General features: G+C 39.6%; 1 long non-coding RNA gene across 7 annotated transcripts in view; it reads left to right on the forward strand.

Moving 5' to 3' along the window:
* Nucleotides 1-5,596: 5,596 nt before the first annotated feature.
* The window catches only part of LOC142456857 (uncharacterized), a 108,112-nt gene continuing 90,821 nt past the window's right edge, over nt 5,597-22,887 (forward strand). For all 7 annotated transcript variants that reach the window (XR_012786107.1, XR_012786106.1, XR_012786103.1 and 4 more), the window contains exon 1: nt 5,597-5,809. This is a non-coding gene — a long non-coding RNA (uncharacterized LOC142456857). The remainder of the gene's footprint in view (nt 5,810-22,887) is intronic.

The raw sequence follows: 22,887 nt of genomic DNA on the forward strand, positions 1-22,887 counted from the left end.
TCTCCCTCAATCATATCAAGACTGTGACCAGATTAACCATTTGATTACTTCACAGAAGATCACGTCATGGAGTTGACTGCTATAAATATATCCTCATATACATACACACACATACAATTTAAACAATCACACCATTGCAAATCCTACGGAGCATGGTTCTTCTCTGCAGCGCATGGGGTTCCCATGAGTCGGAGTTAACTTGATGGCACCAGACAACAGTATTCCTGACGATCTAAGGTCTCAGCCTCAGAAAAACAGAAACAGTCCTTCTTCCTTCTCACTACATCTAGGCCTATTGCAGAAGCACGGTTGTCCCCGGATTGGGTTTAGGGATAATAGATAGGGTACAGATAGTAGAGGCACTATCTGAATACTTGCTTGTGTTTATAGTCATTGTTATCATCCACTGATCGCTTCCTGGGCACATTTTTTATGACGAGTATTATCAAATCTCCAAACCACGTTCTCGTTTGGTGCTTTGAGGTGCAGTCATGGTGTCTGTCCATCTGTCTCACTGAGGGTCTTGCTCTTTTGGAGTAACCCTCTACTTTCCCAAGTGTTATGTCCTTTTGCATGGACTGATCGCTTCCCAAAATATGTAAGAAATCTTGCCATCCTTGCTTCTAAGAAGCATTTAAGCAATGTTCTTCCATGACAGATTTGTTTGTCCTGTTAGCGGTCTAGAGTATTTTCAATCGTCTTCTCCAGTATCATAATTAAAATGCATCAGTTCTTCTGCTGTCTTCCTTATTATATGGTACATCACAAAACCACTCTTTTATTAGCAGTGTTCATTGGAGTCTCAAGCATCCAAAAATGCACAAAATAAATGGGCTTTATTTGCTACCAATAATTATGATCAATTATTATAATATAAATGAAAAATATTGTTGAATAGATTACAACGACTAGAGATCATATAGGTCGGAGAAGAACCATGTCACAGTGTCTCTAAGGCTGTACATTGTTGCAGAATCAGACGGCAATATCTGTCTCCGGAAAGGGCTGGTAGGTTCAAATTGCATTTGGCCACTGACTGTTCAGTTAGTAGACAAGCTCTTTAGCCATGGTATCCCCAGGGTTTTTCGTATTATTAGCAAAGGAGAAGACAAATCAATCTGATGGACTAGAACATACATATACAAACTTGGCAGAAAACAGAAGTAGCTTCAAGTAAGCAGAGGCAGAAGGTACTATTAAGTGGCCCTAGAAAAATTTCATTTAGAAAAAATCAAAACGTTAAAAAATCCTACCTTGCACCAAACATAAACTACATCCCAGAAGGTTAAAAACAAATATGGAGAGTAAAACTTTAAAAAGTATTTATAATTATATATTTAATATATATTTATAAGCTTAGTGTGAAAAAAAGATTTATGAAACAAGACATATAAACCACAAATCATAAAAGCTAAAGATGATATATTTAGCTACATTGAAATCAAAATTTTCTGTAAAGCAATGAATGTGGAAAAAACAGCTATAGAATCAGAGAAGATATTTGCTAAACTTACAACTCACAAGAATCTATACCCAGAATATATGAAGAATTCCATTATGTCAATAGACTATCTAATTTCTAACTTAAAAATCATTGCAAAATATGTAAATGTGTACTTCACAGAATTAAAAAAAAAACCTAATAATGAGAATACAATGTCATCAATAACCAGGGAGAATAAAATAGGTCAGCAATGACACACTACTTAATACTCATCAGTTTAAAAAAAACCTAATAGCTCATTAAATTTGAGTAATATAAGATGTAAACAATGGGAATACTCAAATACTAATTGTGGGTATAACAGTTATTATATTTCCTGGAGTGTATATTTTCAAAATACTAACAACTTGAAGATACTTTACAACCTATGTACAACCTTGAGAGACTTGCCTATACATATACACAACAATCTTTGCTGCACATTGCAATATAAATCAGAAGTATAAGGATTCATTTATGACATATGACCAAATCATCCTATATACAAAAAGAAAGTTACTATACAGTAATTAAAAATCACATATGTATTTACATAAAATTAATTTATTTTGAATGTGTTGGGATAAAACTTACAAATACATAATTTTTGCTAAACATAAATAAAAGAATTCTATATATTTACTTAAGTTAAAACTATAAAACCATCGATAGGAAATTTATAAGAGCTTCAACTTGGTGGCTAATTCTGAAGGTGAAGGAAAGGGATTATATGAACTTTTCAAATATACCTGTAATAATTTCTTCTTTCATACAAACAAAATTATTTGGAAGAAATATGTCAAAATGCTAATAGTAAGTCCAGGGTTTGATATAGTTGAGTACATATACATTATGTTTAGTGCATTTAAAATGCAATTACTTACTGCTTATAGTTGAAATATAATCAACATGTAGACATTTATAAATTAAATTTTAAAATGAATAGAAGTGAAGGATATTTATGTATCACAGTTCAGTAAAACACATTCACTCGGTTTTAGAATAGAAAGAAGCGAAAGGGTAAAATAAATGGAAGGGTTCCATTAACTAGAGATTTACTCTGAGCCTCCACCACCTGGCTATCAGTCCATGTTACTGTGGTAACTTTTGCGTTGCTATGATGCCGGAAACAATGCTACCTACCCATTCTTCCAATAGCAGCCCAGTTACTCATGGCGAAAATTTTTAGCAGAGCTTCCAGACAGACTTGGAAGAAAGGCCTGGAAATCTACTCCTCAAAGTCAGTCAATGAAAGCTCTGTGATCACAATGTAATACAGAGCACCAGAGAATCAACTTCTTAGGTGGGAAAGCACTCAAAACACAGTTGCTGAAACAAGGAACTCAAGCATTTCATTCGTCATTAAATTGGCACAAGACCAGCCAAGAATGTGTTCTGTTGTTTTATGGGATCATCACGAGTTGTAACTGACTCAAGGGCAAGATAACAACCACTCAGAGTCCAATGATGTGCTCACAGCTGTCTGCAAACTCCTTGGCAGTTTGCGAAGCTACCCTCTGCTGCTCTGAATATGTTTGCGATTGTACTTCTGAGTCCTCTCTAGGAGCTTGTCAAAGTGGTAGAGGGTGGGCCCTGGGAGAGGTAGCAGAGGGGTGGGGTCTTTAAGAGATGGACCCTCTGGAGGCAACACACCTCTGACAGCACCCATTGAGGCTCTCATCCTGAGTTTTCTGGGATCACACTGAGTAGCTGCTGCTCCCGTTAACACTGAGCCCACATTCCCTCTTGTCCAAGGCCAACTTCATGGGTGTACAACCCCTGTAGCCTCGAGATTCCCTATGCTCAGAAAAGTCCCATCTGTGCTTTGAGGCTCTGTCATTGCCATCGTGATGAGCCCTTCTCATTTTGTACTGGGTCCCACGAATTGTACAGCTGCTCCTCTTCATGGTCACTCCGAATGGCGATTTCCCTCTGTTAAGCAGGCAATGACCACATTTACTACTCTCTTAAATGGAATCACCCCTAACTTCACTTGCCAGCCCTTGCCAGCATCTGAGTTTGTTGTCTTGACTGCTTTGATCTGATTGAGACATCACAGTGGCCCTAAATTGTTCCTGGAGAAAAGCTGCCTTTTGGTATATGACAGAAGTGGCTATGCTACTGAAGACAGAGTGTCATAGTAAGTCAATGGTCCTGGGAAAACTTGATTCAGTATATATATATATATCATTGAGTGATGCACATGGCTAAAGGCTCTGTTAGGCCGAAGGTTGGAGATTCAAACACACTTGCAAAGGTTTGGAAGCTAGAGCTGGTAATCTGCTTCTGAAAGGTCACACAGCTCTGAACACCTTACAGAGAAATCCTCCTCTCACAGATGGGGTTGCCATGAGTCAGAGTCAACTCCACAGGTACCGCCACCAACAATCTCACCCCAGCTAGAAAGTGACATTCCAGGAATATGAAAGACAGCAAGGTAGAGAGTAAAATTTTAAAATATTCTGAAGAGTTCATTGAAGAACTCTCTAGACTTCAACTGGAGGGTTTCCTCCATAAGACATGAACCACAACCATCATCGCAAGGGTTGAGAAATGCTCTGTGGCACTTGGGATGTGCAGTCCCAAAGCATACGTTTATTTTCATTTCAATGTCTCGGCATTAATTCTATTAATGTGCAATAAAACTAACAGCTCAACTTTAAGTAAATGCAAGGAGAATTGCAGCTAGATATCTCAGCCAGAATGAATTGAAGAAGAAATGTGACTTTACGCAACATTAACATGCACATAAGGGGCCCTGGTAGAGAAGGGAGATACACATAGGGCTTCTAACTGGAAGATCAACAGTGTGAATCTGCTCGCCAGCCTCCTGAGAAAGAGGAGACTCTGTGCTCTCGTAAAGATGTGCAGTTCTACAGTGGCCGAGTGGGTGGGTGTGAGTAGAATTGACTTGATAGTCATGAGGTTTTGAGTATATGCACTGGCTGAGGTGTATACCTACATTAAAAATGCTTATACATATCAAAGACAACTGCTTACTGTAGACTTTTAGAGGTATGAATTATTTGATACTTGGTATTTAGATTTAGATTTAAAATTTTAAAAACAACAGCACATCAATCTTCTAGAACCCAGACAGAAACAGTTGATTTCCTATTGTTTTGGGATGGGTTTATGGATTGAACTGTGTCTTCAAAAAGAAGTTGAATACTGATACCTGTGATTGTGACCTTATGCAGACACGGAATCTTCAAAGAAAATACGTTCCAGTGAGGATCTTCTAGAGTAGTGAGGGGTCCTACTCCAACCAGAATCAATTAGACCAGCATCTTAACACAAGAGGGGAAAAAGATACTGACAAATAGCTAATGGCCATGTGAAACTGCATCTACAAGGCTAAGAAAGTCTGGGGTTATTAGTAGTTTGTGGACATGAAAAAGTAGGTTCTCTTGAACTTGGACACCTAGGGTAGTTTCCAGAACTAGGAGAGAAAACACCCCAATGTTTGCAAATCACCGAGTTTGTGGTACTTCAACAATCCTAAGAGACTACGTAAGGCTGAAGAAATTTGAACAAAGTTCAGAGCTTCTTCCCAGGACCTTCAAACTGAAACTGTCAACTTCCCAGCCTCGTCCTTCATTGTTGCCTGCCACCGATGTCTGCAGAATTTTCAGGGTAAGGTTCCCAGGAAAGGGGGTGGGGGTGGGGGGCTCTGAGCAGCATGCGTAGGGAAGACCAGCTCCAGAAAAAGATACCTTGTCCAGGCAGCTGTGTGGCCTGCTCCAAGGTCTTGGTGTCTTCTCTCTTTGGTAGTTCTGTGAAATCCGTAAACAGAACTATGAAAGTTCATTGGTAGTGCTAAGTTGAAGGCTATATTATATTGGTGGTAGGGGTGGAGATGTCTCTTTTTGAAGAAATCTCTTTAATTCCTACAGATGAATAACGTTTTGTGGTACAAGAAGCATGCCCGGAATGGACGGGTCAAATAAGCAGGAAGTTTGCATGTCTGTTTTAGACTTACTGGATCTGTGGTTATGAGGGAACCGAAGGTATTCAGGGCAATGACATTCTCATTCATGGCATTCCACTTGGCTCCTGGAGAATATAAACCAGTCTTCTCTGGTGGAAAAGTCTCAGACTTCCATTGGGAAAACATTAGAGAAAGTAGACATAACAGGGACACACTTAATTTTTTAATGTCATCTAAAGACCGCAAAAAGTCTCTGATATGGAAAAATTTTAAATTTATCTTTGATCTACTTAAACGTCCCATACTTGTGGCCTTCATGATAGTATCACATGCGCTGAAGCTGAACGAGTCCAAAGCTGTGTCATCCCAGTGGTCGCCATGTCTTCTGTCTCTGAGTAAGTTAACTAACATCTCCAATTCTCAATTTCCTCACCTGTAAGCCCACGATGGCTGGTGTTCATAGAAAGGACATCATGTTTAGAAGGTCATGGGTAAAGAGGAAGGATGCATCGAGGAAGCGGCTGCAACAATGGGCTTAAAAACTCAGCAAGGAAGAGGATGGAGAGGACAGGGCAGTGTTTTCTTCTGTTGTTCATTGGGTTGCGCAGAGTCAGAAAAGAATTGATGGCACCAAACAACAATAACAACAACAATATAATAAGAAATCTCTAGTAAGATGGCCCTGGTCACTCATACATTTCATCCTCATAAAATCTGGAAGTGAAGAACTGTGCGCTCTTTATCTATTCTCCTTTATTAAGAAAAATGTGTGTATTTCTTTCTCATCATACCTGGTACATTGCTTCTTGAATGCTGTAGCCAAGTAGTAGGTCTCTTGGGTAGTCCTCGGCAGCGTGGACTGGAAAAGGGAAGTGAGAGTGCAAGGATTGGCTTATTCTGAGTCTCACCACTTCCTCTCGCATTGGATTTTGAATTAATTTTGACTTTCTATATTTGTGGGCCCTGTATGTTGGATGTATAAACATCCAGGATGTTATATCTCCCTTCGAAATAATTTCTTTCGCTAGGAAAGTGATTTTCTTTATCATTAATAATTCTCTATCAAAAAGATTATTTAGCCAGATAATATTGATGTGCTGGTTTTCTACCGATTAATGCTTTTATGCATCTTATTTTCCCATTCTTTATTTTTATTAAAGTCTATTTTTACATGCTTCATAGATTCTTCTTGTAACATCATTGAGGATGAGCTATCTTATTCTTTGGTTTAAAAAAAAAACACCTTCTACTTTTCAATAGTTCAAAACATCAAAGATTTCTTTCTCTCTCTGGATGCCCTAAAGCGTTTGCTGGGAGTTAAGCTCCACACAGGTACTCTGGGACTCAAAGCAGACATCCCGCACAACATTGCCAGTGGTTGTAATAGGAGAAAAGAGAAAACTTGGTAAGTTATACGCTGGATGTTAACATTTCCACCCCAAAGTAGCACACATCAGCATGAACTCACATAAAATTTGTCAAAACAAGTTACATACACAGTGGGCTGGCAACTTCCATCGAAACCACATGTTCAGAAAAAGAATAAAAAATATCAAGGATACAACAATAAAAACTACAACAATAGATATTTAAAGAGTTAAGATAAAATGCAATGTGAGACACTCTATTAAATGATAAATCTATTTCTACTCACTATAAAACCCTTTCCTATTATGTTGTTTCTGACTATGGTGGCCTGTCGGACAGAATAAAAGGCATTCCCTATGGCTTCCAGGCTGTGAAACTTTAAGGAAGCCGACCCTGGAGCTGCTGCTGTCTGAGCCCTCCCGTCAGCACGGAAGTGCTTAACCTTCGGAGACCAGGGCTCCTTCGATTTATTATAAACATTTATACATACTACACATACTGATGCAGGAGTCTAGGTGGCATAGTGATAATGATTGGCTGCTAACCTCCAGGTCAACAGTTCAAATTTACCAGCAGCTTTTGAGGAGAAAAGTGAGGGTCCCTACTCCCTCAGAGTTACAGCCTTGGAAACCCAGGGGCAGTTCTACCCTGTCCTATGGGTCACTATGAATCAGTATTGACTCGATGGCAGTGAGTTTTGAGTAAACATACTTATATTTACTAAAAATATATAATATTTACATCTTTCCAACAGTCGTTCACATTTGCAAAATAATTTGTGGTATTGACTTTCCTGGATTTTATTTTTCTATCTATATTTTCATATTCTTTTCCTCTCATCTATTATAAATCCTGTTTTCGACTTTAATCTCTTCTACTACAAAAAAGAGTCTATCTTTTATTTCTATTTTACATGCCTCTCTTACAGTTTTATTAAGTACATATAATACAACAAATCAATAGTTGCACTCTCGCCCCCAACATTACAGAGTCTGTACAACAAACTCATTGCCGTCTAGTCAATTCTGACTCAGTGACCCTGTGAGACAGAGAAGAATTTCCCCCTGTGAGTTTTCCAGGCTGTAACTCTTGACAGAGTTAAATACATGTATAAGTTCGAGCTCTTCAGGGTGTTCGAAGTTATACATCTTTTCAGATGCAGAGTGCCACATTTTCCAACCATGCAACTGCTGATGAGTTTAAACCACAGGCCTTTTGTTTCTCAAGGACAGGATTAGTCACTGCACTCCCTTGGCTCCACAAAGATTGTTTTAAAAATCTCTAAACCAAACGCACCGTCAGCGAGCCCTTCCGACTCCCTATGGAACAGGATAGAACTGCCCCTGTGGGTTTCCGAGATTCACTCTTTATGGGAATGGAAAGCCCCATCATTTCCTCGCGGAGAAGGGCTGGTTTCGAATTGCTGGTCTTGTGGTTAGCAGCCAAAGTCATCACTGCACTGCCCGGACTCCTTCCAACATGATAAGGAACTTCACATTTGTTCGCTGCGAAGGGTCTCCGTATTTGTTGTATTATTTGCTATTACTCTAGTTCTACTGTGTTTTTAGAAAAAATTTAAAAACTCACTGCCCTCAAGTTGATGTCAACTCATAGCGACCTTTTAGGACACTATAGCATATAAGCTCTGTGGGTTTCTGAGACAGTAACTCTTTAGGGGAGTAACTTTTTATGAGTTTGAGCTGCTGAGATGGCGGTGAGCATCCCAACTGTAACCACTGCACCGCCAGGGTGCCTTCTCTTCACAATAATGGCTTGTGATAACTTTAACAGTAGATGCTGTTTATATTTGTTCAACATTTCATAAATCGTTTCTTCAGCATTGCCTTTTGCTACCTATTCCTTAACTCTGAGTTCATTCTCTTCTTGCTTAATTACATGCTTAAGTAGTTCTTTCCATAAAGAAAACACTCCCAAACATCGTTTGTCTCAAAAAACCTTTTTTCCCCCTTTCTCGCTTGAATGGGAACTTAGCTAATTATAATAATTACATGACAATTATTTCCAATATAAAGTTATTCAGCACATTAAAGATGGTATTCTATTGTCTTATGGTCTTATTGTCTTATGTTTGGGGGGATAAATTTCTTACCTGTTTTTATTATCCCCATGTTTTGTTTCAAATACATCTCTCTTTTTTTTCGTGTTGCTGACATCTCTTTTTCTTTAAACATTTAGACACATGACAATATGTCTAGATGATTTTTTAAAAATATATCTTGATTAGGATTCACTGGGCTACCTATATAGAAGAATTGATGTCCTTAAACAATTAACGAACATTTGTTCCTACAAACAGATCTTGCTCAGTCTCAGTTTTTGTTTCTGCTTTTACCTGAATGGAGAGTGACATAGAAAGTAATCCACTGCCCCTTTCCAGCAACAAGAATGGCCGAACTATTCCAGATCCACCTTCAACTAACAATACACAGACAAAAAGATAAGAACTATAACAATGAAACAAGTTTTAAAATATATCTATGAATTCCATGAAAGTTCAATTAAATTTACCTAATGAGGAAACCTGAAAATGCATAGATGATGAGCTAGAATAACAGCTCCACCTCTAAGTAGGCAAAATATCCTCCATTATACCAGTTACATGTATTTTTGGCATCTCAATCTGTGGTAACACCATTTCAAGTATGCATTTTTTAAAAAAAATTATTATTGTTATTTTTAAATCATTTTATTAGGGGCTCATAAAATTCTGATCACAATCCATACATAGATCAATTATGTAAAGCACATTTGTACATTCATTCCCCTCATCATTCTCAAAACATTTGCTCTGCACTTAAGACTCTGGCATCAGCTCCTCATTTTTCCCCTCTCTCCCTGCTCCCCCCTCCCTCATGAACCCTTGATAATTTATAAATTATTATTTTGTCATATCTTTCCCTGTCCGACATCTCCCTTCACCCACTTTTCTGTTGTCTGTCCCTCAGGGAGGAGGTTATATGTACATCCTTGTAATCAGATCCCCCTTTCCAACCCACCCTCCCTCCACCATCCCAGTATCGCCACTCACACCTTTGGTCCTGAAGTGATCATCCTCCCTGGATTCCCTGTGTTTCCAGTTCCTACCTGTACCAGTGTACATCCTCTGGTCTAGCCAGATTTGTAAGATAGAATTGAGATCATGATAGTTGGAGAAGGGGGGAAGCATTTAGGTACTAGAGGAAAGTTGTATATTTCATTGTTGATACATCGCACCCTGACTGGCTCGTCTCCTCCCCGGGACCCTTCTGTAAGGAGATATCCAGTGGCCAACAAATGGGCTTTGGGTCTCCACTCCGCACTCCCCTCCTCATTCACTATGATATGGTTTTTTTGTTCTTTGATACCTGATACCTCATCCCTTCGACACCTCATGATGATACAGGCTGGTGTGCTTATTCCATGTGGGCTTTGTTGCTTCTGAGCTAGATGGCCACTTGTTTACCTTCAAGCCTTTAAGACCCCAGATGCTATATCTTTTGATAGCCGGGCCCCATCAGCTTTCTTCACCACATTTGCTTATGCACCCACTTGTCTTTAGGATCGTATCAGGGCGGTGAGCACACAATGATATGATTTTCTGTTCTTTGGTGCCTGATAACTGATCCAAGTAAACTTTTCCAAATTACATAGAAAAACACGTTGCTGAATTATTTATTCTGATGCCAACTGTCCTGCCAACATTACTTTCTATTTCTTATATGATTTCCTTAATTCATTGCAGTATCCACAAAACATACAGGTGACACTCACAGTTTTAAAACTTATTGTGAAAGTTAACACGTTGCAATTTAGGTGAGAAATGCTCGGGAGACTATTATTCAGTCAAGAAGATTGTTTATTCTCTGCCATGCCCACAGGTATTGCTGTCTCTGATCCTCAGCCTCTTGGCTTGGTTTCTGCTCTGCTCAGACAATGTTACAAAGTTCATTTTTGGCTGCCAATAAATGTCCAAAGGGTATTCTACTCCACTACAAACCTCAACATGAAGGCACTCAATTCTAGTTCCTTGGGTCAGCAACTCACCTCTCCCAAATAAACGTCTGGAGGAACTTCACTTAACAAGCCAAGCCTCTTTCCCCAAAGCACTCAGCTTTACTTGTTCTGTGGACCAGGATGTCCACTACTCAGCTGTTTAGTCTGGATCCTGGTTCTGCTGCTGCACATCCTCTACCATTTCTCTGGTGTCAAAGCTGTCTTCTGAACACGCATGGATCTTGTCATCTGAAGGGCACACTCCACTTCTGGATCTCCTTTCTTGATGGTAGTATCTTTCCCCACCTTCTTATCCAACCCACCAGAAAAATGAAAGTTGTTTGCTGGGAGTAACAAAGAGTAGGGCTAAAATAGCCACATTAAATAATTCACTGTACTGCACCCTCACTTTAAGCTACTATACTTTTTTTCTCTTACAAAACCAAGGAAATGACATATACATATGTCCTCTGTCCACTCACTCTTCTGGAATATAGGAGTTTTTCATATATCACTAAAGAGACTTTTCTCCTTTAAGGCTCATATATTTGATATTTTGTGAGTCCTGGAAAAGTCATAACATAGCATGTTATGAGTTTCAGTCTGTGAGATAGCATTCCTTATTTACAATGCATTACTTCCTCTTGATACCTGAGTGTTATTTTCATTTTAAAATCAATAATAAAATGACTAAGCATGAAAATGAAGTTTGGGGAATTGGCAAAATAGAACTTTTCTGCTGTTGTATACCACATACAAGCAAGTGGCGTTCAGGTAAGAGATATATTTCCCGGGAAGTCACCTCATCGATAAGCAGAAACAAAAGGAATTACTGCTCTTTGCATTCGCGTTTTGAAATCTTTCTTAGGCTTTTGTGTTGTTGATGCTGATTTCGCTGAAGACAAAATACTCAAAAATCTCTTGTGGTCCTTCTTCAAAACTCCCAATCCACCCCAATTACAGCTTTAGATCCACTGGCTAAGCTCTCTCAATCCAAGGACAAGTAATCTGCTGAAGAGATACACATAAAGGGCGCTTTCTGTTCCAACTTGTAATAATAAAGACTATAAAGGAAATATGGAAACTAATACGGGATATGGAAACGGGTTGGATTTCAGAAATACAGTCATTAGTTGAGGAAAAAAAATGAGGTGACAGGAACTTCTGGCAGAAGAGGGGCCTTAGACAGATGCCCTGCATGATCCTATTCAACAGAGTTGTAGAGAAAACAGACACAGAAGAAATCTATGAGGACCTGAAACTCTGAGGAATGAAAAAATATGTGAGCGCACCTGGGGTATTGCGGAATTATACTACGTTTCCACATGCACTGGGCTTAGAGAGAATACAGGCCCATACATTGGCACTTGGATAGGTGGAGGTGGCAGCTGCAATTATCACTAGACCTCAGCTCCCACACAGTTCCAGGGGAGACAGATTTTTCATTTTAGCCTGGGGCTAAAGTAGTTCCATGTCCAGTGACAGTTTTTTCACCCCCTCCTTTTTGATTTTTTTCCTTTCTCTCATATATATAAGTGGGTGTTTTTGTGTGTTCTATCCTTCAGGCCTTTGAAATAATAACACCAACACAAAAGAACAGGACCACTCCTGGCATCTACAATCAATCCCTGGCAACTGCAGAGATCAGAAAAGGGGTCTTGAAAGAGGCAGCAGCCACTCCTGTCTTTGAGTTTTGGTGTTTATCTGCCCCCTGTCCCCCCCCCCAATTATTTCATTTCTTTGATAAGCCAGAGGCTGAGGGACACAGGACAAAGAGAGTGAAATCAGCTCTAACTACACGCAACAGTGGGTAGACCAGTGTGTTAGACCAGAAAGACTAGAGAAACAAATTTTTATAGACACTCATATGTATATAAGACAGGGAAAGAGGGACCATACTTCAACCTGGTGCTTCAAGATGTGAATGCAACATACCAGCATGAAGCTGGGAACCAATAGAGAGGTCTGAGGGGCTGCCCCAATCCCAACTATGTGGAAAGCACCCCTTACCCCCAGAAGAATTTACTTCAGAGGATAGCATGAAGCTATGACTCAGGGAGAGGGACATGGCTGACCAGAGCACACAGGAGCAAATGAAGGGGAAGGAAGAGAGAGTGGAACACATCCTGGCCCACCAAACATTGAGGATGATATCACTGCTCAGAGCAGCCAATGCACAGAGAGGACCATAGGGCCGGCCCCACTATGAAACACAACATCCCTCACTGACCCATAGCCCTACAGAGGACAACACTGGAGACACAGTGTGGGAAATGTGCCCAATCTGACTCCACCACACCAAGGCAGAACACTAAGGGCATGCAACAGAACAGCAAGGGGAACAGAGCAAGGAAGTCCCGAGGGAATACCAAATATAAACTTTGGGGCCAGAGTGTGTCACCCCATCAGGCTTGACCAGAAAACACCCCTAAATATCAACAAACAGACCTTGAACTATTTACAGTCTTTTCCTTTTTTTTGTCATTTGGGTTGTTGTTTTATTTTCTTTTGCTGCTTAGTTTTGCTCTGTCTTGCTTTTCTGCATATTTTTATCTCTGCAGGTCTATCTAGATAAGATAGGCAGGATAAACAATTTGGAGGAGCAAACAACTGGACTGATGTTTCCAGAGGGACATAGAAGGAGGGGAGGTGGGGGAAAGGAAGTGGATGTTAAAAAACTCAGGGACAAGAGAACAATAAGTAATCTAAAATCAATGGCGAGGGCTTGATCAAGGGCAATGTAACCGAGAAGAATTTCTGAAACCCAAATGAAGGCTGAGCATGATAGTGGGGCAGAAGGAAACAGAGGAAGGAAATAGGAATCAAAGGGCATTTATAAAGGATACATACAGGCATGTACATATGTAAATATATTTATATATGATGATGGGGAAATAGATCTATGTTCATATATTTATAGGTTTAGTATTAAGGTAGCAGATGGACATTGGGCCTCTACATGAGTACTCTCTCAATGCAACGACACTTTGTTCTATTAAACTGACATTCTATGATGTTCACCTTCCAGACATTCTCACTGAAGATAAAGTAGGTGCATAAGCAAATATGCTGAAGAAAGCTGATGGTGGCTGGCTATCAAAAGATATAGCATCTGGGGCCTTAAAGGCTTGAAGATAAACAAGCGGCCATCTAGCTGAGAAGCAACAAAGCTCACATGGAAGAAGCTCACCAACCTGTGTGATCACAAGGTGTCAATGGGATCAGGTATCAAGCATCATCAGAACAAAAAATCATATCATTGTGAACAGGGGGAGTGCAGAGTGGGGACCCAAAGCCCATCTGTAGGCAACTTGACATCCCCTTACAGAAGGGTCAAAGGGAGGAGATGAGCCAGTCAGGGTGCAGTACAGCAATGATGAAACATTCAACTTTCCTCTAGTTCTTTAATGCTCCCCCCCTCCCCGCCCACTATCATGATCCTAATTCTAACTTACAAATCCAGAGGATGTACACTGGTACAGATAGGAACTGGAAACACAGGGAGTCCAGGACCAATAATGGGAGTATCGATACTAGGAGGGGAAGGAGAAGGTGGGATAGAAAGGGGGAACCAATCACAATGATCTACATATAAGCCCCTCCCTGAGGGATGGACAACAGAAAACTGGGTAAAGGGAGACATCAGATAGTATAATACATGACATAATAATAATTTATAAATTATCAAGGTTTCATGAGGGAGGAGGTCAGGGAGGGAGGGGAAAAATGAGGAGATGTCACCAAGTGCTCAAGTAGAAAGCAAATGTTTTGAGAATGATGATGGCAACAAATGTACAAATGTGCTTTACACAATGGATGTATGTATGGCCTGTGATAAGCGTTGTAGGAGCCCCCAATAAAATGATTTAAAAGAGAGATAGAGGGGAAAAAAGACAGATCTTTATATACAAGAGCAGTTGAATATTGAAAAAACATCCCAGCCCAGTCCAAATCAAATTCGTAAGTCCGATATTAGCCCATATATATGATATCAATCTATAAAGTCCTCTTCAGATTCATGAAACACATGCAATGAAGATCAAAGCCCAGTGGGTGTAAAGTCTTGTGGATCCAGTGGCATTGTAAGCATTTCCGGGCTGGCAGGTGTCTCCACGTGACTCCTCCAGTTCCCAGGGCACAGGGTCTATCAGTATAGTGACATCTGTCTTGTCAGTAGAGCATCTCTCAGGGAGTGACCATAGAGGGAGAGAGTGTATCTCTTCTCCAAGGATGAAATCCAGGAGATCCTAGGAGAAGGCATGCCCACACAGAGGCCTTATTGGCTATGACCTGATTGATATAGGAGACTCCACTCCTTCATTCTTAATCCTCTCAAGTCTCATGTTGACACCAGATTATGCATTTAACACAACCAGATATACCGCCAATCCTCACCATGATGTACCGAGGCTGCACTGTGACAATCTGGTGATAAGTACGCAATGGTGTCCAAGACAGAGAATGCAACTGTTGATTCCAACTTTGTTGTTTGTGTGTATGTATGTGTGTGGGGGGAGGGGTGTTGGTTGTGTGTTAGTCTGGGTAGACTAGAGAAACAAATTCAGAGACACATATGTATATAAGAAAGAAGTTTATATACAATTGCAATTAAATATTGAGAAAATGTCCCAGCCCAATCCAGATCAAGTCCATAAGTCCAATATTAGCCAACATGTCCAATGCCAATCTCTAAAGTCCTCTTTAGACTCACAAAATACATGCAATGATGCTGAATGCAAGAGGATCATAGGCCAGTGGGTTGTAAGTCTTCTGGATCCAGTGGCGTTGTAAGAATCTCAGCACTGGCAAGGGTCTCCAGAGGTCTGGTTACATCAGGGTAGATCCATGTGACTTCTCCAGCTCCCAGGGTGTAGCACCATGTGCCTTTTCAGTAGAGTGTCTCTCACGGAGTGAGCAGAGGAAAAGAAGTGTCTGCCACCTCCAAAAGGCAATATGGGAGTTCCCAGAATACTAAGGAGAAGGTCATGCCCACACAGAGGCCTCGTTGATTACATCTTGATTGACAGGCCATACTCCACACATAATCCTCTCAAATTGACACCAGATTATGAAACTATCACATTTGTTAGCTTACTCTGGCTCTTAGTGTAGCATTTGAGCTTTTGTTACTTTCCTATTCCATTCAATGGAGTCACCATTCAGGTACCATTCCCTCATCTGCACCCTGATGTCTCAACAGCTACAGCTAATGTGCAAGGGCCACTACCCATCCCATCACCACCAGACCAACGAGTTATAAAAATAATAACACGATGTCTCAGAGACAGCAACTTTTGTTCACACACAGCAACAATATAGAATGACACAGGTAAGTGATGAAGGCACAGACCCAAAGGACTCATTGAGGGAGAAAAGGCACTGGATATACCAAAAAGGAAATTCAGGAGAGTTATGTTCAGGTAATTTCAATAGACAGAGAAAATGAGCAAGAAATCTATGGAAAAGAGAGAACAGAAAAAATATTGACGGAGGTAGAAAAACACCACAGGGAAATAGGACAAAAACACAACAACAAGAAAGCCTATAAAAGCTCCAAATGGAAGTCCAGAAGTTTCATACTAAGTGATGACATTTATATAACACTTTGAAAAAGTAAAACAGTAGAATTGAAGAAATAGGACAAATTAGTGACTTTGAAGACAAAATTTTCAAGAGAAACCTATGATATGAACAATCAATAAACAGAACAAAAAAACCCAAACAAGTCTAAGACTTAGGTTGGCCACATTCATGATGGATAACTTACTCATCATTAGTATTCAAGAATAGGCAAAAAAATTAAAAATCTATAAAGAAGAGTCCATGAACTGTGGGGAAAAAACTTCCCCAACACATTAAAAAAGAGGAAATAATCATTCAAGAAATGGTAAGAATTTCAAGCAGGGTAGATTCCCAAAAGAAAACAACCCCAACATGTCATAATCAAGTTTTCTGATATTAATGACCAGGAAAGCAGCCCAATAGCAGCTCAGGAAAAAAAATAAAATTAGCAAAAAAGAAACCAATAAGACTAAGCTCAGATATTTAAGCAGATACAGTGTAACCAAGAACAAAGCAGAACTATATCTATATAAAATTGAAAGGAAAAACTGGCAAACAAGAATCTTAAATCAAGCACATTTATTCTTCAAATGAGGTAGAAATAAGGGCATTTCTGGACAAGGAAAATGTAAGAAATTTGTTAAAAAAAAAAAAAGACCAAAATTGCAAAAGGATTAAGGGCCTTCTTTAGGCAGGGGCTCAACAACAGGGACAGTTGTAGAAATCAAGTCATCTCAAGCAGTCCTCAAAGGAAAAAAAAAAAGTAGATTCATTCCACAATGAAGACAATTAAATAGTAATTGAATGAATTATGTAGATACAAACATTCTATTTTTGAGGAAGTCAAGTAGTTTGTGAGAGATCAAATTGTCTTAAACTTGGGAATAAAATAACAATTAACAAGGTAATCTAAAAAATGAGAAAACCCAAATTAAATTAAAAAGAGGAAAATTACCAAGACCTAAATAGTAAATTAAATAGTAAATTAAAATCCAGGATTAAAATGACAAAAAATATTCTAACAAAATTCACTCAACATAGGAAGTCATGAGGAGGAAAGACAGGAATAGAAACACACACACACACACAGAGCAAAATGACAGTAATTGATTCATACTTACCAATAATTATGCCGAATGTAAATGGGTAAATGCACCAGACAAGAGTAAATGAGAAACATAATTTTTAAGAAAACAGGATCCATACTATGCTTCTTACAAGAAACACACCTTAAACATACAGACAAAAATAAAATTAAAATTAAAAGATGAAGCAAATATATCAAACTAGTGGCAATCAATAAAAGCAGGAATGGAAATATTAGTTTCTGATAAGCATACTTCAAGGCAAATTACATATGGAGCGACAAAGAAGCGCATTACATACTGATTCAAGTGATATTTCAACAAGAAGACATATCTATAATAACGCACCCAATAACCATGCACCCAATGAAAGACACTCAAAATATATTAATCAAACTCTTATAAAGTTGAAGAGAGAAATACATAGCACTAGCATAATAGAAGACTTCAACAAACCACTTTCAAGAATGACAGAAATGTGGTAAAGAAAATAGGTAAAGACATAGAAAAACTAAATAACACAATCAACTTGACCTCTTATCTTTTGAAGTTCACAGGAAAGTTTCCAGAGTAGACCATCTAATAGCCACAAAGCAAACCTTCATAAAATTTGAAACCAGAGAGATATTACAAAATATTTTCTCAGATCATAAAACTATATATAAAAACATCAACAATAGGAAGATTAAGAGGGAGGAACTAAATACTTGGAAACTGAACAACACTCTGCTTAAAAACTACAGTGTATTTGAAGAAATAAGGAATACTATTTTTTAAATTCCTTGAAACAAATGAAAATGAAAACAAAACACACAAAAGCCTCGAGACATAGCAATAGCAGTATTCAGAGGACAACTCAGTGCAATTATAACACATGGCAAAAAAGGAAATCCAAAATCCACATCTTAACCCAGCATCTTCAACAATTAGAACAAGAGCAGCAAAGCAAGTCTTTAGTCACCAGAAGGAAGAACAAAGGTTAGAGTAGAAATAAATTAATCTGAAAACAGAAAACAACAGAATAAGAATAAATGAAACAATAAAAGTAATAAGATGAGAATTTGGTTACTTGAAAGCATTAACAAAATTGACAAAGCACTGTAAAAATTAACAAAGGAAAAAAGAACAAAGAGCAAAAGCAAGAAATGAAAAGAGTGGTATCACAACAAAACCAACTGAAATAAAATAAACAACACTTTGACGCATTATCTTCTAACATATTTGAAAACCTAAAAGAAGTATACAAATTTCTTGAAAGAAAGCACCTACCTAAATATGCAAAGGCTGATGTAGAAAATCTCACAATACCCATAAAAATAATTTATAGACTAAGTCATTAAAAAGCTCACACAAGATAAAGTTCAAGACAAAATGACTTCAAGGATGAATTCTGCCAAGCATTCAGAGATAGTTGACACCAATTCTGCATCAACTATTACAGTATGTAGAAAAGGACGGCAAACTCCCAAACACATTTTATATAGGAAGTATAAGCCTGAGACAAAAACTAAGCAAACAACTGGAATATAAAAGCCACAGATCATTATCTCTTATGCAAGATTTCTCAATAGAACCTGTAGTGGAGTGACAATTCTTAATATGGTATCATAAAAAATAAGGCATGTGGAATGCTAATAAAGGGCTCTGGTAAATTTTCCATCTTTGAAACAGTAGAAAGAGAAGCCATAGAGGATCACAGGAGCACATTGCAGATCTACATCTGAAGTGGTGAACACCGAGATCGGAGATCGGAGATCAGAGACTATGGCATGGAGACTAGAGGAGAGATCAAGGGGAGCAGTGCTGACATTATGGGACAGTGAGGCAGCAGCAAGCAGGTTTCTTGGTCCACAGATGCAGAAGCCACAGGACCACATAGCTGAGAGGCTGGGGTGCAAAGAAAGACTTGGTTGCTGGCTGACAAGAGGTAGCTGTGGACTAATGACGGCCTCCTTATTGCTTACTGATCCTAACCTGTGGTGACCTATTAACTTCCCTAATAGGCTCCCATAATTGTGAGTACTACCTGTGAGTTTTGTGCGGCCATGCCAATGAATAATGGAATCCAGCAGAGATGGAGAGTGCCATGGGAGGGACACTTGGTGTCAGAGTAGGTAAAGGAAGATGCAGAGTGGAGGCATGTCTGACCTCTGCCTTCTGGTAATTGGGAAGCCGGAAGAGGTCCTATATGACCTCCCAAGCTGTTTATTGCAAAATACTAGGCAATATAATCTAAAAATATATACTCTTATCAAGTGGGATTCATATTAGGAATGCAAGGAAAGGATGGTCCAACTTGAGAAAAACACTCCACGTAATCCCCCCTATACATAAAACAAAGGAAAAGAACTACATGATTATATCAATTGATATAGAAAAGGCATTTGACAAAATCCAATATCCATTCCTGATTTTTGAAATCTCAGAAAAATAGGAATAGAAGGGAACTTCTGCAGCACAATAAAGATCATACACATAAAACCAATGGCCATTATCTCACTTAATGAGAAGACCCTGAGGGCATTCCCCCCTTGCAAACTGGACGACATTCTTATTCAAGATTGTGCTAGAAGCCTTAGTTAGAACCAAGAGACAGCAAAAAGAATTCAAAAGCATCCAAAATAATAATGAAAACTTTATATTTTCAGACGATATTGTTTTATATTTAGAAAACCCCAAAGCCTCAACAAGAAAATTGTTAGAAATGATTGAAAGTTTAAACACTGTGGCAATGAATCAAAATACAAATATCTGTTAGATTCTTGTATACTAAGAAAGAGAGCTGCAAAAAGGGAAATCAAGGAAACAGCACCATTTACAAAAGCCACACACATCAATGAAATGCTTAAGAATAAACCTCACTAAAACAAAAAATTGTACAAAGAAAATTATAACACATTACTACACGAAAGAAACAGAGACCTACATAAGTGGAAGAATGTTCTATATTCATGAATAGGAAGACTTAACATTGTTCAAATATCAATTCCATTCAAATAAATTTATAAATATAACATATTTCGAATCTAGATCCCAGCATCGTTCTTTCACAGAGTGGAAAAAATTATCACCCACTTTATATGGAAAGGAAATAGGCCCAAGAGAAGCAAGGCACTATTAAAGAAGAACACAAGAGAAAGCCACTCACTCTCCAAACTCAAAACCGACTACACAGCCATGGTAGTTCCAAAAGTACAAGGATATAGATACTGAGACCAATAAAACAGAATAAAGAACTCAAACTAAATCCACTCTCTAAGATTACTGATTTTTGACAAAGTTCCCAACTACTTTTTCTGGGGAAGAGATAGTTTCTCCAATAAATATTGTTGTTAGATGCCCACAAGTCAGTTCCAACCCATAGTGACCCTATACACCACAAACAAAATATTATATGGCCATGCACCATCCTCACAATTGTTCTGATGCCTGAGCTCATTGGTGTAGCAACTTTGAGGAATGTCCTCTTTTTCAATCCCCTCCACTTTACCAAGTGTGGTAGTTACATAATCTGGTGTCAATTTGGGATTTGAGAGGATTAAGAGTGAAGGGGTGGAGTCTAGTTTGTCAATTGGGTTATAGCCAATGAGGCCTCTGTGTGGGCATGCCTTCTCCTGAGAATTCTAGGAACTCCTGTATTTCTCCATGGAGGCAGGAGACACACACACACTCTCTCTCTGCTTACTCCCTTGAAGACTTTCTAATGACAAGACTCACTCCCTGAGAGACACTCTACTGGCAAGACAGATGTCACTACGCTGATGCACCCCATTCCCTGGGAACTGGAGGAGCCACGTGGGGACCCCTGTTAGTGCTGAGATGCTTCTACTGACACTGGATCCGAAAGACTTTGCACCCACTGGCCTGTGAGCATCCTGCATTCGCTATCATTGCATGCATTTCATGAGTATGGAGAGGACTTTATAGATTGGTATCAGACATATGGGCTAATATTGGACTTATGGACTTAATCTTGACTGGGTTGGGATGTTTTCTCAATTTTTAATTGCTATTGCATATATTGCAATATATAATGTATATAATTTAATTGCTTTCTTATATACATATGAGTGTCTGAATTTGTTTTTCTAGTCTACTCAGACTAATCCACCAAGCCTGGTGTCCTCCTTCTCCGGGGACTGGACAATATGTAGGATAGATGTGAGACAGTCTTGCTGTCCTTGCCCCTAAGGTGCAGTCTGACCATACTTCTTCTAAGACAGTTCATGGTGTTTTCAGAACCACAATTCAAATGCATTGATTCTTCTTCAGTCTTCTTTATTCAATCTCCAACTCACATGAGGCAATGGAAAATACCAGGGCTTGGCTCAGGAGCACCTGAGTCCTCAAAGTAATATCCTTGCTTTTTAATACACTGTTTCCCCCAAAACAAGACAGTGTCTTATATTAGTTTTTGCTCCCAAAGGTTCACTAGGTCTTATTTTCAGAGGATGTCCTATTTTTCCATGAAGAAAAATACAGTACATATTTATTATTTATTAAAAGAGCCCTTGCACTTCCTGTCTGCTCTGGCTGCACTGCAGCCAACAGTGAGCTGCGTGGCGGCACCCACCACTACAGTCCAGAGTTATGGTAGCTTCGGGGGGCCTTGTTTTCGGGGGTGACTTATATTTCAGCGAGAGGCAAAACTGTAAGTAGGTCTTATTTTCGGGGGATGCCTGGCTTTCGGGGAAACAGGGCACTCACATCAGCAAATGCAGATCCCAAATGCTCTACTCTCACACGCTTTACCAGACTCTTGTTCCCCCGTCAACTCCACTCCAAGAAATCAGCAACTCCGCAGTCACTGTTCAAGTGCCTTCCAACCAGATGGTTCTGTCTGTTAGGTAGCTTAGCCCAGGGAATTGGGAAGTCCATTTACGCATGCCCAGGAGAGCCAGCAAAGGACAAAAGCTGGATTTTCCCGCGGGTGGGCCCAGATGGGCGTTACACCTGGAGCAGCCCACCTGGGCCAGGTGATTGCAATTCAGCCAATGGGATCGACCTGGGGTCGTTCACCACACCTCCCCCAGGAACCCTTGAAAGGGCAGGGACCGAGAGGGAGAGGGGTCTTCTCTTGTCTTGCTTGGTGGTCTGGTCGTCTTCTTGGGAGGAGAGAGATCCTTGCGGGACCCTGAGCAGTCTCTGCCAGGCCGCACGGTCAAAGGAATCCTATGGGTGCCGCGTAAAACCTGATGCTTTTTTGAACTTTCATTAAATTCACTTGGATCACGAGCCCGGCTTCGGCGTGAAATTTTTCTCGCGTGTAGCCAAGGACCGAGGCTGAAATCTAGTCCCGGAGAGAGAGACCTATCTCCCACCATGGTTTGGTTCCATTTACTAGGCCTTCAGTCCCTGACAATGTTTCAGAGCTCTGCATAGGACTTCTTCTGAAGTGGGGAACCTAGTCCTTCTCTTTGTCTGTTCTCAGTCTGGATGTTCTGCTGAAGCCTGTGGTAAACAGA

Source organism: Tenrec ecaudatus, chromosome 9 (genome assembly GCF_050624435.1).
Source record: "Tenrec ecaudatus isolate mTenEca1 chromosome 9, mTenEca1.hap1, whole genome shotgun sequence".
Classification (NCBI taxonomy): Eukaryota; Metazoa; Chordata; class Mammalia; order Afrosoricida; family Tenrecidae; genus Tenrec; species Tenrec ecaudatus.